Source organism: Cervus canadensis, chromosome X (assembly GCF_019320065.1).
Source record: "Cervus canadensis isolate Bull #8, Minnesota chromosome X, ASM1932006v1, whole genome shotgun sequence".
Classification (NCBI taxonomy): Eukaryota; Metazoa; Chordata; class Mammalia; order Artiodactyla; family Cervidae; genus Cervus; species Cervus canadensis.
In genome coordinates this window covers 111,132,315-111,148,635 of record NC_057419.1, presented here as the reverse complement: position 1 = coordinate 111,148,635, position 16,321 = coordinate 111,132,315, and the positions used below count along the sequence as shown (strand labels likewise).

Below are 16,321 nucleotides of genomic sequence, written 5' to 3'. Positions count from 1 at the left end.
CATGTGTATACATATGTCATGCATAAGGTTATTCTTAGAAACAAAATTAGCAGAGTAAAAGCACATATAGCTTTCTATTGTTGCATAACACACTGCTCTGTCAAACACCAGCCATTCATTTTTTCATGATTTCCTGGGTTGGCACCTTGGGCAGAGCTCATGGGCTGTGGCTCACCTCTCTTCCCCATGATGCCAGATGGACCCACTCAGGCATGTTCAGTCTCTTGGTGGGTTGGTTGGTCCTAGATGCCCCTCTCCCCTATTGGGGGCTCCAGCACTAAGAGCTGTGATGGCTGGGCCCCTCTTTCTCACCACATAATCCCTGTCTCCATGTGGTATCTCATCCTCAAAATTAACCCAGGATGAAATACAAGGTTGGAGCAATAGAAGCAAGTAAGAACAGACACTGAAAAGCTTCTTATGGCCTAGACTTGGAAGCCACATGATAATAATTCTGCCACATTCTATTGGTCAGAGTAAACCCACAGCACGCCAGATAAAAGGAATAGGAAGGTTAAGTCACCTCTTTGTTTAATTTTTATTTTTTTATTTATTTTTTAATACAATAAACATTTTGTACTGGATATAGCCAATTAGCAATGTTGTGGTAGTTTGAGGTGAACAGCAAAGGGACTCAGCCATACGTATACATGTTGATGGAACTTAAGACAAGTTTACACAGCAAAGACACCATCGTACAGAGATGGAAGATGTTTAACCATTGTTGTAAGCAAATTTGTAAACCACCCTCCCCAAAGAATGTGCACATGTTAATTTTTATGTATCTTTTCAATTAGGAGAATATTGTAATGTTCAAATCACTATAAAATAATACAAGAATGATGCAAGGCACCTTGTAAAGGAACTTATTAACTGATTAAGAAAGAGGTGCTAGGCAAGAACAGAAGATTCTTTCAGTGTTGTTCAGAACTAGGTCTCTGATGTCATTGCACAAGTTCAGAATATTAGGAATGGTGGAGACCACAGGCCTAATTTGCTCCAGCCCCATCTAATGTTGAGATTCCCTCTTCAAACACATCCCATTGGTAGGGACATTTTGTCTCCATGGATAGTCCATTCCATTTTTGATGAGTTCTGTTACATGGATCTCTCCTAAATTGAGCCAAACATTGCCTCCTTCCTCAGTCCTGCTTTAAATCTGTAGAGGCCAGAGAATGATTCCATTCATTCTTGGCCATAAGGCCTCCCACACTGAAGTTCACTATTGTGTCCTCCCTTAGTCATTTCTTCTCTTAATCAAACTTCCAAGGTCCTTCTTCCACTCCCCATATCACGTAGCTTCCAGAATTGCCATCCTCTCTAAGGACAGCAGTGTTTGGATATACCTCTGTGTGTCAATCTTTCTCAAACTACAGTGCCAAAACAGAATACAGGGACTTGCCTGGTGGTCCAGTGGTTAAGACTCTGCACTCCCAATACAGGGGGCCTGGGTTCGATCCCTAGTCAGGGAACTAGATCCCACATGCTGCAACTAAGAGTTTGCATGCTGTAACTGAAGATACTGCATGCCACAACTAAAGATCTCAGGTGCTGCAGTTAAGACCCTGCACAGCCAAATAAATAAATATTTAAAAGGAAAAAAGAATAGAACACATACAAGGATGGTCTGACTAGCACATAACAAAGCTGAGCTATTAACTCTTTTTCTTGGACATTTTACTTCATTTAATAAAACCAAGGCTACACCAGCTTTGGGGAAGCTACGTTTTATACTTCACTCATTTCTACTTTCAGTAAATGAAAAACTTCTGAGATTTTTTTCCCCGACTATGCTCCTTTCAGTACAGTGCCAGGAATCACTTGAAAAGTCCTGTCCTTCCAAGCAAGGAGCTTTTTGCAATTCTCCATGTGACAATCCTTTTTTTTTTTTTTTTTTTAAGTGGGTTTAATAAACTCTCATTTGTATTCCTACAGAGTGGTATCAGTACTTGGTCCTTCTTTTCCCAAATAATTGATGTATTGCATGCTTTACAAGGGAACAAATCAAGAGGTGCTCTTCAAAAAATTCTACATCTTACTTTCTGTCCTAACACAATATGTATGTTGGCTCTTTTGTAATTTTTAAGTATAGAAAGTGAAAGGAAAGAAAGTGAAAGTCACTCAGTCTTGTCCAACTCTTTGTGACCCCATTGACTATGGGATTCTCCCGGCCAGAACACTGGAGTGGGTCGCATTTCCCTTCTCCAGGGGATCTTCCCAACCCAGGAATCGAACCCAGGTCTCCCACACTGCAGGCAGATTCTTTACCAGCTGAGCCACAAGGGAAGCCCTTAGGTATAGAACAAGCCCACTTTTTGCTGTCCCAAATGAGAAAGGAAAACTCAGGATTAGACATTGTGATTATCAATCATCTTGGTTGTAGGAGTCAGACATACACTCCCTTAAGATGCACTAAACAGGTGATGCCAAAGGAGCTTGGTTCTCCTGAGAAAGTGAAGAGGGGTGGCGTTTATACTCTTCAGACTTTTTAAAAGGAAGAAACATTGCAACTAGGATTGAAAAACCATTACAGGTAAAAACTGATTGTTCCTTAATATTATCCCCATCATATTTTGTTGAAAAATTCTTTTTTTATTTTTTGAGTTCAAAATCTTTTGCTGGCTGCCTTATGAAAATAATCAGTTAATTTAGAGCCTGGAAATGAGAAGTATTCCCTGATTTTTGACTAAAAATTCCCTTAAAATAAAAAAGCCTTTTTTCAACAAAAATATAAAATTTTATATTTATTTATATCAATCAAGGTTCAGCTTTTAGCTTCAGAGGAAGTATCTAGCTGGGATAGATTTTAAGGCTCCTGATTATGTCTTAAAAATACATTCACTGTCCCTACCAAATTCTTGTGATAAGCAGATTTTATACCTATGTTATGGATGTCTTCCTCCAAGTCACTGAAAAAATGTTGAACAGGTCAAAACCAAATTTCCAGCTTTTCTGTATGACACTAGAAAGTTCCCTCCAGGATTGCAATGAGCTATAACCAACACCCTTTTGGCTACAGTGAATCGACTACGGCTGAATCCACCAAGCTCTACTGGGCATGCAGCCCACGCTTCTGTAACTCATCCAAAAGGACATCATGAAACACACTAATATCTGCTTTCCCAATGCAATGCCCTCTTCTTTCTTTCTCCCTGAATTCCTAGTTTTAAACTTGGCAAGTTTAAGGTTGTTCCACAGATTTGAGTTTATTTAACCTTCATAAGGAAAGACATTCCTAATGCAGAGATTTTTTAAGTGTCTGTACAATTCTGTAATTTAAAAATGCCAAATTCATCCATACACCAAATAAAGTGAGCTAGCCCAATGCACACACTATTCTTAGCTCAGTCTGCCAGGGCACATTTGCATAATATCACAATGTACTGATTTCAGCTGTTTGTAATATCAGGCCCAGACTGAGCAAGGCCAGGAAAAAGAATGGAAGTGGCGATAGACGCTACACGACTGCTTTTCATTAATGAAAGGCTTAAAGAATGGCCTCTAAAAAAATAACACTTGTCAGAGCCTTAAATGGGTACTGTCTAAGGAGTATTGATTGATTCTCGACTAGCCAGGAAATTAGAAAGAGGAGAGTCATAGTGGAACAATTCATCTTTTGTCAATAAAAGGAATCTTTGTTTCTTTTGGAAACCATCTCTCTAGTTGTTCATAGCATGCAGTCTCTAAGAACAGTATATTCTGTAACGATTTTCATGTGTTATCTTGGAAAGTTCTCCAATTGCAATAATTTTGTGTGCTTATACATGTCACCTTTAACCACTTTTAATCACATTCACCTACCAACGTGAAGTGTCCTAGAAATGAAATGTTGGCCCAATGCACCCAGGGGTTGTTTAGTATGGTAGCATTGAAAATGGAGAGAAGTTGTCGTTTATGTCAATGAAGACTAAAAATTACATTCTGTTATGTTGTCTAGATAGTCATTTTTTCATTAGAATGTAAGTGCTATGGGAGCAGGAATGTTGTTTTGCTCAATGTCCTGTCCTCAGCACCTTGAAGAGTGCCTATCACATAGCAGGCACTCAGTAATATTCATGGGGTGAATAAATGGATTAATGGATAACTACTTCAATATGCATATCTACTCAATGTCTCCTATGGACAAGGCACCAGATAACATATTATTGGGAGTAGTCATTCATTTATTCAACAAATACTGAATGCCTAGCATGTCTCAGGCACAGAACTAGGCTCTAAGAGTATAACTATGGAGAAGATGGATTGTGCCCTCTTAGAGCATATAGCCCAATGACAAGTAACCAAAAGTAAACGATAGATTCTCCACTTTGGGGAGCTATCTATGTTAAAATTAAGTTGGGGAGAAGGTCCTACTATAGAGCACAGGGAACTCTGCTCAATGTTATGTGGCTGCCTGGGTAGGAGGAGAGTTTGGGGAAGAATGGATCCACGGTTATGTATGACTGAGTCCCTTCACTGCTCAAACTATCTGAAACTAACAGAGCATTGTTAACTGGTTATACCCCAATATAAAATAAAAAGCTTGAAAATAAATAAATATGATCAAGTTGGAGAGGCAAGATATGAACAGAAAGCTAAATAATGAGACTTCAACATATACAATACAAAGTCTATCATCCCTTTTTTGTGTAAGGTTCTAAGGCTTTTACAGACTCCACCTGCAATTAAGTTCATGTCCAGTTTTTTGTTTTGCTCTAGATGCGAAGAGCTGACTCATTTGCAAAGACCCTGATGCTAGGAAAGGTTGAGGGCAGGAGGAGAAGGGGACGACAGAGAATGAGATGGTTGGATGGCATCACTGACTCGATGGACATGGGTTTGGGTGGACTCTGGGAGTTGGTGATGGACAGGGAGGTCTGGCGTGCTGCGGTTCATGGAGTTGCAAAGAGTCGGACACAACTGAGTGACTGAACTGAACTGATGAAGGTTTCACTCTGTTTTTTTTTCACTTATCATTTTTTCTTTCCCATACACTATAAACCCCCAACCAAACAGGAAACAAAATAAAGTGTGATACAGCTTGTTTACTTGAAAACATCTCAACCTTTCTGCCTACACCACCAAAAGCAATCATACTTCAAAGTCTGTTGGCTGTATCATCTCAACACTTTTAATTTAGATGTAGTTACATTTGCATAACAGTTTAGCTGTGAATTTGGCAGGAAATTTCTGAAGAGTTATTTTGGTTCTACAGAGAGCATGCCCAATGTCTAATAAGCAGATCTCCTGTGCAGTATTGCATTTTTATCTTCACAAAAAAAGTACCCTGGAGGCTCATACCTTGGCAAAAGCTTTTTTTGCTAACAAATAATACGATTAGCAGCATTGCTTTTCCTGAGAGTGATAATGTGGTAAAGCCTGTTGAATTTTTGAAACCATAGTAACAATACAGGAGAAACTCAATGAAAATTATATTTTCAAATTTTCATATAGTTTACTTTTCTGATTATAAAAGAAATGCATATTCATAATTATATATTTGGAAGGTACAGAAAAATAGAAAGAAGGTAAAAATCTCTCAAATCCTACCACCTGAAGTTAAACACTTTAATGTATAGGAGTAAGTTGTTCTGGTTACCTGTGTGTGTGTGTGTGTGTGTGTGTGTATGTAGCAGACTAAAAAGGATTCTAAGATGAGGATACCATGATGGATTAATAATGACTACCTTCTTTCTTTCATTCTTTCATTGTTTCATCCTTTGTTTTTTTAATTTAATTACAGAAAATTTCAAACAAAAAACAAAATAAGCAAAATAAAATCCTGAAACCTCATGTACCCATCATCTAGCTTCCACAACTTTCAACATTCTACCATTTTTGTTTCATCTATATCTCTTGCCCAATTCCCAAGAGACTTGATTGTACCATTTGTATACTTCTTTTATCATTAAGAATGGCATATATTAAAATACACATGCTTCAACTGCACAATTTTGAAAAAATTGATACATCCATGTAATCTACACCCATATCCAGAGAGTTCCCTTCACAATCAATTCTGCCCCTCCTCCATCTTAAAGGCAACCAGAATTTGACTCACATAGAACTTCATATACATATACAAATGCATGTACATAAACTGTACGCAAGTCAGGAAGCAACAGTTAGAACTGGACATGGAACAACAGACTGGTTCCAAATAGGAAAAGGAATATGTCAAGGCTGTATATTGTCACCCTGCTTATTTAACTTATATGCAGAGTACATCATGAGAAACTCTGGGCTGGATGAAACACAAGCTGGAATCAAGATTGCCGGGAGAAATATCAACAACCTCAGATATACAGATGACACCACCCTTATGGCAGAAAGAAAAGAACTGAAGAGCCTCTTGATGAAAGTGAAAGAGGAGAGTGAAAAAGTTGGCTTAAAGCTCAACATTCAGAAAACTAAGATCATGGCATCCAGTCCCATCACTTCATGGCAAATAGATGGGGAAACAGTGGCTGACTTTATTTTGGGGAGCTCCAAAATCACTGCAGATGGTGATTGCAGCCATGAAATTAAAAGACGCTTGCTCCTTGGAAGGAAAGTTATGACCAACCTAGACAGCATATTAAAAAGCAGAGACATTATTTTGTCAACAAAGGTCCATCTAATCAAGGCCATGGTTTTCCCAGTAGTCATGTATGGATATGAGTTGGACTATAAAGAAAGCTGAACACCGAAGAATTGATGCTTTTAAACTGTGGTGTTGGAGAAGACTCTTGAGAGTCCCTTGGACTGCAAGGAGATCCAACCAGTCCATCCTAAAGGAGATCAGTCCTGGTTGTTCGTTGGAAGGACCAGTGTTGAAGCTGAAACTCCAATATTTTGGCCACCTGATGCAAAGAGCTGACTCATTTGAAAAGACCCTGATGTTGGGAAAGATTGCAAGCAGGAGGAGAAGGGGATGACAGAGGATGAAATGGTTAGATGGCATCACCGACTCGATGGACATGAGTTTGGGTAAACTCCGGGAGTTGGTGATGAACAGGGAGGTCTGGCATGCTGCAGTTCATGGGGTCGCAAAGAGTCGGACATGACTGAGCAACTGAACTGAACTGAACTGAAACATATAGACATCATAAACATTTCATGTACATAAACATATATATATAGTATGTACTCTTTTGTGTCTGGGTTCTACATTCAGCACAGTATCTATGAAGTCCATCCATGTGATTGTGTGTTTCAGTAGTTTGAATTTTGGGTTTTGTTTTGCTGAATGTATGAAGATATCATGGTTTGTTTATCCATTTTTCTGTTAATGAACACCTGAGCTATTTCCAGTTTGGGATTTTATGAATAAAAGTGATGTAAACACTCTAGTGTGCATTGTGTGTGTGTGTAAATATAATTTTATTTTTCTTGAATAAATATGCAGAAGAATGGCTGGATCATCAAGTAGGTGTATATTAGTTAGTTTTATAAGAAACTGTTGGACTTTTTCCCATAGTGGTTGTAACTGTTCCCCACATCACCAGCTATGTAGGAGAATTCTAGTTGTTCTACATCCTCACCCACATTAAGCATTGTCAACCATTCTGGAGGGCATGTCAGTGTTACATTCTGATCCAGTCGTTAGGACAACCTAACATGTACATTTCTAGGTTGAGGACAGATCGGGGCCCAGTGGGTACCAATGGCATCCCAATGTCTATGGTGTCACAAAGGCCACTCCCTGACCAGTTAGTACCTAGAGTATGGGGGACAGAATTGGCAGGAATGAGCACTGGTGACTGGTGTCTTAAAAGGCTCAGGCCAGCTAAACAATCAAGCTAGGTCAATAGAGCAAAACATCATGTCTGGAAATAGAAGCTATCACAGCTCTGATGGGCTTAGGAAGCATACAGTCCCCTGCACCATGAAAACCAAGCAGCAGTTCTCCAAGAGCCATGTGGATCACCTCCTCCAGGAAAACCAGGCTGCCCAGAACCAGAACTTGACCACCCAGATTTTCCTCTCTGTCATTCTCAAGCACGTGTCTTCCAACATTCTGAAGCTGGTGAGCAATGAGACCCAGAGCAACTGCGAGATTCTCAGGGCAATGGACAACCACCATCACGTCTTTTTGACAATGACGCCAAATCTCAGGTTCATGAAATATTCTGATGCGGGAAGGACTGCTGATACCTGAGTCCCAGAATCTGGAGAGAGTCCACACTGACTTATTCATCGCCAAAATCTCCCATGGACCAAGAAGCCCTGTGCTGTTAACACTTGCACTTGTTATTAAAGAACTTAAATATATGGGTGTGCTTCTGGCTTCTCTCAGGTGTAATCCTGTTGAGTTGAAGGTGTCTGTGAGGCATCCAAGAGATGAGTCCATAGAGAGCTGGAGGGATAGAGGAAGTGGTCAGTGGAGGGGGGGGGCTTGAAACGGATTACAGAGGAGTGGTTTCTCATGATAACTTTGTGGGGAGTGCCCTGGCTGGGAAGGGTAAGTACCAGGTTGAGTTGGGGGAGGGGGGAAAGAGGACTTCCTCATTGGCTCTGAGGAAGTAAGGGTTTGAGACCAGAAAGTTGGCTGGGGGCATTCTAGGCATGTTGACTTCCCAGAGTGATGGTGGTAACTGAGGTGGAGCTGAACATGATGACTGGGGAGGGGTGCAGAAAGTGTTGGTCGCTCAGTCATGTGTGACTCTGCGACCCCATAGACTGTGGCCCTCCAGGTTCCACTGTCCATGGAATTCTCCAGGCAAGAATACTGGAGTGGGTAGCCATGTTCTTCTCCAGGGGATCTTCCTGACCCAGGGATGAAACCCAGGTCTCCCGCCTTGCAGGCAGATTCTTTGCCATCTGAGCCACCAGGGAAGCTTCATTCAGAAAGGGGAATGTCTATAGGTCAGAAGGAGATATCAGTGGGGGTGGGAAGGAGAGGGCTGTACAGCAATTGGCATGAACTTAATGGAGCAGAGACTTACAGGAAGAGCAAGGTGGGATAGAAGAAAGATTAAACAGGTATACAGAGGAAATTATGTTCATGTTGATTTCATTTATTGTCTATACCCAGCCTCATTCCCAAAAATAGACTTGAAGCATGGATTATTAGTTACATAGTGCCATGATGTTTCCTACAGAATGTATCCTTTTATCCTCTCTTACAAAAACATAAATAGGAATATTACATATAAGCCACTCTCTGGCCTTAAGGCTGGCAATTCAAGCAGCTCCTAATGATTATTAAATATTAATGAAACGATTTTTTTTTCAAACTTTTTGTGTGCTCTACGACTTATGAGATCTCAGTTCCCCAACCATAGATTGAACTCAAGTCCTGGCAGTGAAAGTGCTGAGTCCTAACCACTGGATCACCAGGGAATTCCCCATGAATTGATTTATTAATGTGTTTCATTTTAAATACAGTTATCAATCTCATTTTCGATGAAACACCAATGAATCTAATGATCATATATTTTATAGGGCACCATAAAGTTTTAAGTAGTTGAATAAAGTTTTTAAAAGTATAAATATATTCCATGCATAAATTCTGTTCCAAGTAATGAACTAAAAAAAAAAAATGAATAGGGAGATGGAGTGGGGAAGGATTGGGAGTTTGGGGTAAGCAGATACAAATTATTAAATAGTGAATGGATAAGCAACAAGGTCCTATTCTATAGCACAGGGAACTGTGTTCAATATCCTGTGATAAACCATAATGGAAAAGAATATGATAAAGAATTTATATACATATATGTATATGATCCAAGTCATGCTTATGGAGAAATTTTGCAACCACTTCTGCACCAAATGTGAAGGACACTCCTCTGTCATTTTCACCCCAGCCTAAGACAACTTTATCAGGGTCAGACCACAAAAGATCACAAAGAAAACCTTGATCTGGTATATCAGTTGTTTGCATAATTTGCTGAATCCACTCTGTAGATTGACAATCTGGTGATAAAGCTCCATGACAACAGAATATTTTCTCATCCACGATGGCTGCTATTGGTAAACAGTTAAAGCAGTCTGTGAAAGTTTTCCATAGTTTAATGTTATATCTTTTTTCATATTTATCATAAAATCCATAAATTCTATTGATGCTGGCACATTCGTGATTTCCTCTAAGAAGAAAAAGTTCTCGGGATATTTGATTTTGTAAGCCAACAAGAGGCAGATAGTCTCCAGTGATTGTTTTCCCCTGTATATATATATAAACCTGAATATATATATCTATATACAACAGAATTGCTTTGCTGTGCAGTAGAAATTAACACATTATAAATCAACTATACCGAAATTTAAAAAGGAAAAGAAAATACAGTTCTTATAGACACATTCATGCACTGTATTAAGTTCAAAACAGTTGTCATGGTGTCACATTATATATAGTGGAAATCTGAGATTAATTTTTTTGAACATAATTATTCACCCTCCTTTGTGAGCATCAACATTTGAGGTTTTTGCTTGTCCATTGGATGCTCAAAGACCACCCTCTGCTGTCTCTTTTCATAGAAGGCTGGTAAGAGGCCATCCAGATAACCAGAACAACAGAATTAGATGGACTGAGTTCAAGACAGCAGTTCACCACTGACAGGCCGTGTGATCTTATACATTCATTTATTTCCTCTGAACATCAGTTTCTCATCTATAAAATGGGAATAATGAGTTTTTCCATCTGTGGGCTTTCACAAGAATTAAGACAATTTTTGCCTGTAAACTGCAGTTTAGCACAGTGCCCAGCACAGAGTATTCTTCATGAGCACATTCAACTTCTTCCATAAATACCACGTGTTTAGGCATGCTTCCCTAAGACGCAGCTAGATCTGGTTTTTACATGATACCTGGCTGGATGCTGTGGCCGCTGGCACCGAAAACCATACCCTGCTAAACCTTGCAGAAAGATGAAAGAGTGCCTTGAAGATGTGAGAGTTAGAACAGAGGACTAGACAGTCCAGACACAGATTTCCTCTTGGTTGCCCACTGCCTGGTGACCTACTTTCTCTCTGCTTTCCACCATTTGTGCAGCAGAAGGCCCCACCCTGGCCTTTGCCTGTTACACAGTAGTACCGTGAGAATAAGAGTATTGGTGCTGACTTTACAGCTCTTTGCTGTATAGATCCAAGAAATCTTTCTTGCCACATGATTTCATTGTCCAAATGTTCACACTACAAACTTGTGATTTGTTACAGAGACCCATGAAGCTCTCCTAGCATCAGCCAAGCCCAACTCTTCCTCTGCTCTTCATTGCCATTGACAAACAGCCCTGTCCCCAGTAACTGCCTATGGAGATTCACCTTTAAGATTACTACCACTACCCCACCCCAAAATGAAGTATCTGTTTGTCCAGGGCATTGGTTTCTCATATTATATTGTCCTTCAGCCTACAGAGAATGGTGGGTAATGCCAGGGAATTAATTACTATACTAAGATCATAGCATGTTGGCTAAATAGCTGGTCTATGCTGTGCTGTGCTTAGTCGCTCAGTCATGTCCAAAGTTTTGCAAAACATAGTCTCCTGGATACTTCACCGAGCAGTACAACAAAGGATATTAATAGTCTCAAGAAGCCATAGCAGGTGGGTAAACCATGCCAGGGTTAGCAACTCCCTGTGGCCGGGTCATCAGGCCTTCCAGTTCATGCAATGGCCCAGAAGTGGGGGTCAGTTATGACTCTTGGAAGGAGGCAGGCTTCTGAGGTCTTTCGAACACGCTTTGATTTCTGCAGTGAAGTTTGGAGGCTGAGCATGTAGGAGCTCAGGTTAGAAAGCCCTTTGGGGAGTCACATAGGTGAGAGAGAATCAGAGAAATACTCCAATGCCTTTAAGGAATTATGCCTCAGCTATGCTTGCAGTTTTTATGGGAAACCTGGGGACTATGACAAACATAGTACCCAGCTTATCTCTTGCCTCTTCATTTCCTTAATGGTATCTTGTGAAGAGGAGAAATTTTTAATTTTTATGAAATATAATTTTTCAACATGTAATCTTATTTTCTGTTATTGCATGTGAATTACATGGACTATTTTTACCTTCTAGGCTAGGCTAATTCCACTAGGTCAAAATGTATTTTCTATTTTACATATTAGATACAATTGATAATATTTGATACAAATTTTTGGATTTGTCCTCCTGGTGGAATACCTTTAACAAGTTTTGGTATCAGGGTTATTCTATTTTCTGAAAGACTTTGTATAAAATTGTTCTTATTTCTTTTTGATATGTTCAATAGAATTTACCACTGAGATAATCCGAGACAGGGGTTTTGTTTGTGTAGATGTTTCTAATAAGTTCAATTACTTTGACAGGTATAAGGCATTCAGATTTTCTATTTCATCTTGTATCAGTTTTGATTGTTTTGTTTTTCAAGTGCATTTTTTCTCACTTGTCTAATGTACTGGCATAACATTTCCCTTTTGACATCTGTAGACCCTATAGGGATATCTGCTCCTTCATTCCTAGTACTGGTTATTTGATTTAATTCTGTTTTTTTTAAGTCAGTCTGGCTAGGGTTTCATCAATTTTATTAACCTCTTCAAAAACTAATATTTGACTTAGTAAGCTTTTTATGTTGTTTTTCCATTTTATATTTCATTGATGTCTGCTCTTTATAATTTCTTTTCATTCTACTAACAGGATTCAGTTTGGTATTATTTCTCTAGGATCATAAGATAGAAAAGTAACAATTATTTTTACTCATTCTTTCTCTGTAATATAAATATTTATTATAAATTTCCTTCCAAGCATGCTTTAGCTGCCAATCACAAAGTTTGTTGTTTTGTATTTTCATTTTCTTTCCATTTGAAATATTATCTACCTTTTGATTTCTTATTTGTACTATGAATTGTTTAGAAATATGTTGCTTTATTTCCAAATAATTAGGGCTCTTCTTGTTTTATTATTGCAATGGATATCTAATTTCATTGTAATCAGGAAAATAAACTTACAAAACAAACTTCTAAAATTTATTGAAACTTGATTGATGTCCTTATATATGTCTATCTTAGTACACATTTCATGTGTATTTAAAAAGGATATATACTCTGCAGTTGTTTGATGTTACATTTTATAAATGCCAATTAGGTTGAAGTGGCTGATAGCATTCTACAAATCTTCTATATGTTTAGTTATTTTTCATCTAGTTCTATCAATTATTGAGACAGGGTATTTATCTCTGATTATGTTTTGGGGTTTATCTTTTTCTCTAATATAGTCAAATTTGTTTTAATGACATTTTGGCTGTATTTTAGGCATATGCAGAGTTAGAATTCTTATTTCCTCCTAAGGTATTGTTGATTATCATTAAGAAATGCCCATCTTTCTCACTAATAAAACTATTTGTCTTGAATTGTATTGGTATAATCAATCCCAATTTCTTATAGTATTATTTATATATTGTTTTCCATCTTTCAACTTTCAGCCTATTTGTGAATATTCATTGAAAATTCATCTTTTGGAGACAGCATATGTTGTTTTGTTTGTCTGTTTAAACTATGTTTTTTACATTCCCCCCTACAACTTTATTGAGATATTACTGACACACAACATATATGAGTTCAAGATTTACAATGTGATGACTTGATACACATATGTATTGCAAGATATCACAACAAGGTTAACACCTCCCCTCATATAATTACACACTTATTTTCTGTGGGGAGGATATTTGCAATCTACTCTCAGCAATTCTCAAGTATACAATACAGTATTGCTAATTATAGTCACCATTCTGTATATCAGATCACCAGAACTATTCATATTTTATTTAGTTGAGAGTTTGTACCCTTCAACCAACATCTTCCCATTTCCCCTACCCTCCAGCTCCTGCAACCACCACTCTATTCTCTATAAGTTCAGTGTTTTAGATTCTGCATATAAGTAAGACTATACAGTATTTGTCTTTCTTTGCCTTATTTCACGTAGCATAATGCCCTCAAGGTCCATCATGTTGTCACAAAGAGCAGGATTTCCTTCTTTTTCATGGTTGAATAATATTCTTGTGTGTATGTGTGTGTGTGTCACATTTTGTATATCTCACATTCTACTTATCCATTCATCCATCAGGGGACATTTAGGTTGTTTGTAAGTTTTGGCTGTTGTGAATAATGCTGCAATGAACATGGGGGTATGGATATCTCTTTCAGATAGTGTTTTCATTTCCTTAAGATGTACACAGGGAAGTGGGATTGCTGGATCATATGTTATATTTATTTTTAGTTTTTTTGAGGAATCTCCATACTGTTACCCATAGTGGCTGTGCAAATTTACATTTCCACCAACAGTGATGAAGGGTTTCCTTTTCTTCACATCCACAGCTTCATCAGCACTTACATTTTGCCTTTTGACAATAGCCACTCGAATGGGTATGAGGTCATACCTCATTATTGTGTTGATTTGCATTTCCCTGAGGATTAGTGATGTTGAACAACTTTTCACATATTCATCAGCCATTTGTACATCTTCTTTAGAAAGACATTTATTTGAGTCCTTTGCCCATTTAAATTCAGATTCATTGGGTTTTTTTTTTGTTTGTTTTTATTATTGAGTTGTATGAGTTCCTTCCATGTTTTGGATATTAACCCCTTATCAAATAGATGGCTTGCAAATATTTTTCTCCCATTCCATAGATTGCCATTTCATTTTGCTGATTTTCTTTTTTTTTCCAGAAGCTCTTTAGTTTGATGTCATCCCACTTGTTCATTTTTGCATTTGTTGCTTGCACTTTTGATGTCATATAAAAAAAATCATTGCCAAGACCAATGTCAAGGAGCCTTTAAGTCTTCTTGGAGTGTCCTTGACTCAAGATCTAACATATCTCTTCTACCATGGTGCTATCTTCCTGACAACTCTACCCTATGTCCTTTGTGTGATAAAGTTTTTCACTCTGGCTGGTGAGAGCACAGAATATTCCCATCCCTATGGGAGCTTTGGAAATTGTTCAGCCTAGTGCTTTACGCAATTCTATTTCCTGTGCCTGGTAGTTTCCTCTCATGCATGCACAGGAATAATAAGCTGAGAGCTCAAGGGAACACCTTTACAGATCTCTGGAGTTTTCTCTCTGCAGCTTTCTCCTCTGTGCTACTCTACCCCATGATTACCAGCTCCACTGGTCTCCCTGAATCTTGTTCTTTAGCTTTTCAATTCAGCAACACCACAAGGCTGTGTTTGGCTCCCCCTTCCCTCTGCATTGCAGCTTAGAAATACCTCCCAGCCATACATTGGAGCAATTTGAGGGATTGCCTCATTTATTTCTTTTCTCCTTGTGATAATAGTCCTATGCTTCCTGTTGTCCAGCCTGAAAAGCTGATTAGTTTATTTTATCCAGTTTCCTAGTTGCCTAAGCCAGGAGAGTAAATCCCATCCTGATTACTCTACCATGGATGACTGTAGAACTCTGTGACAAATTTCATGGCTTCATGTTTCGTGCTGATCTTTGAAAGCTTTTCTTTTATTTCTTTAAATACAGCAAGCATAGCTGTTTTATAGTTGATTACAGATTGTTCCAATTTCTCAGGTCTTTGTTGATTATGATTTTCCTATTGTTGCATAAAAAATTACTACAAATTTAGTCACTTAAATCCACAACCAATTACTAGCCCACGATTCTGCCTGTCAGAAATTCAGGCAGAATTCTTTGCTTGGGGTTTCACAAAACTAAAATCAAGGATTTGGGCAGGCTGCATTCTCAGCTGCAGCTGAGAGTCTTCTTCCAATTTGACATTGTTGCGGCAGAATTACATTTCTTGCCATTGTATAGGATTGAGTTGGCTCTTTAAGTGTTTTCTGTCAGCTGGGGGGCACACTTGTTCCCCAATACTGTGCATTCCTGGCCATGTGGCTTTCTTCACCTTCAAAGCCAGGAACAGAGATTTTCCCTGTGCCAAATCCCGCTCATGCTTGCTTCAAATCCCTTCAACAGAAAGAGTCCAATAAATTGTCCTCTGTGGGTCTGATTAAGTCAGGCCCACAGAGGATAATCTCCCTATCCTAAAGTCAACTGATTTAAGACCTTAATTATATCTGCAAAATCCCTCTACAGCAGCACCTAGATTAATGTTTGATTGAATAGCTGGGGACAGAATTTGGGGGATCTCTAAGGGGCTGTGTTCTTAGAATTTTGCCTACTACATTTGATATGTTTCTATTGCCTATGGTTTCTGTTGATTCTTGTTCTTGGTGTCCTGTTTCCTTATGTATCTAGTTACAGTTGCCTGTTTTCTCAATATTTGATAAGAAACTTTATTAGCAGGAATTATATGAAGCCTAGAATGATGGCTTTCTCCTACAGAAGACTTTTTGTTTGCTTACAGCAGGAGCCTGTGGGCACTGTTTTTCCAGGAACACCTTAATAATATCTATTTAAGGTTTGTCCAGACCACCCAGGACCATTTATGGTCTAAT

At 38.5% G+C, this 16,321-nt stretch overlaps 1 non-coding gene across 1 annotated transcript; it reads left to right on the top strand.

Annotated features, from left to right (window-relative positions):
• Positions 1-1,399: 1,399 nt before the first annotated feature.
• Positions 1,400-1,472, top strand: TRNAG-CCC. The gene has a single exon. It is a non-coding gene; the product is annotated as a tRNA-Gly (tRNA).
• The last annotated feature ends 14,849 nt before the right edge of the window (positions 1,473-16,321 follow it).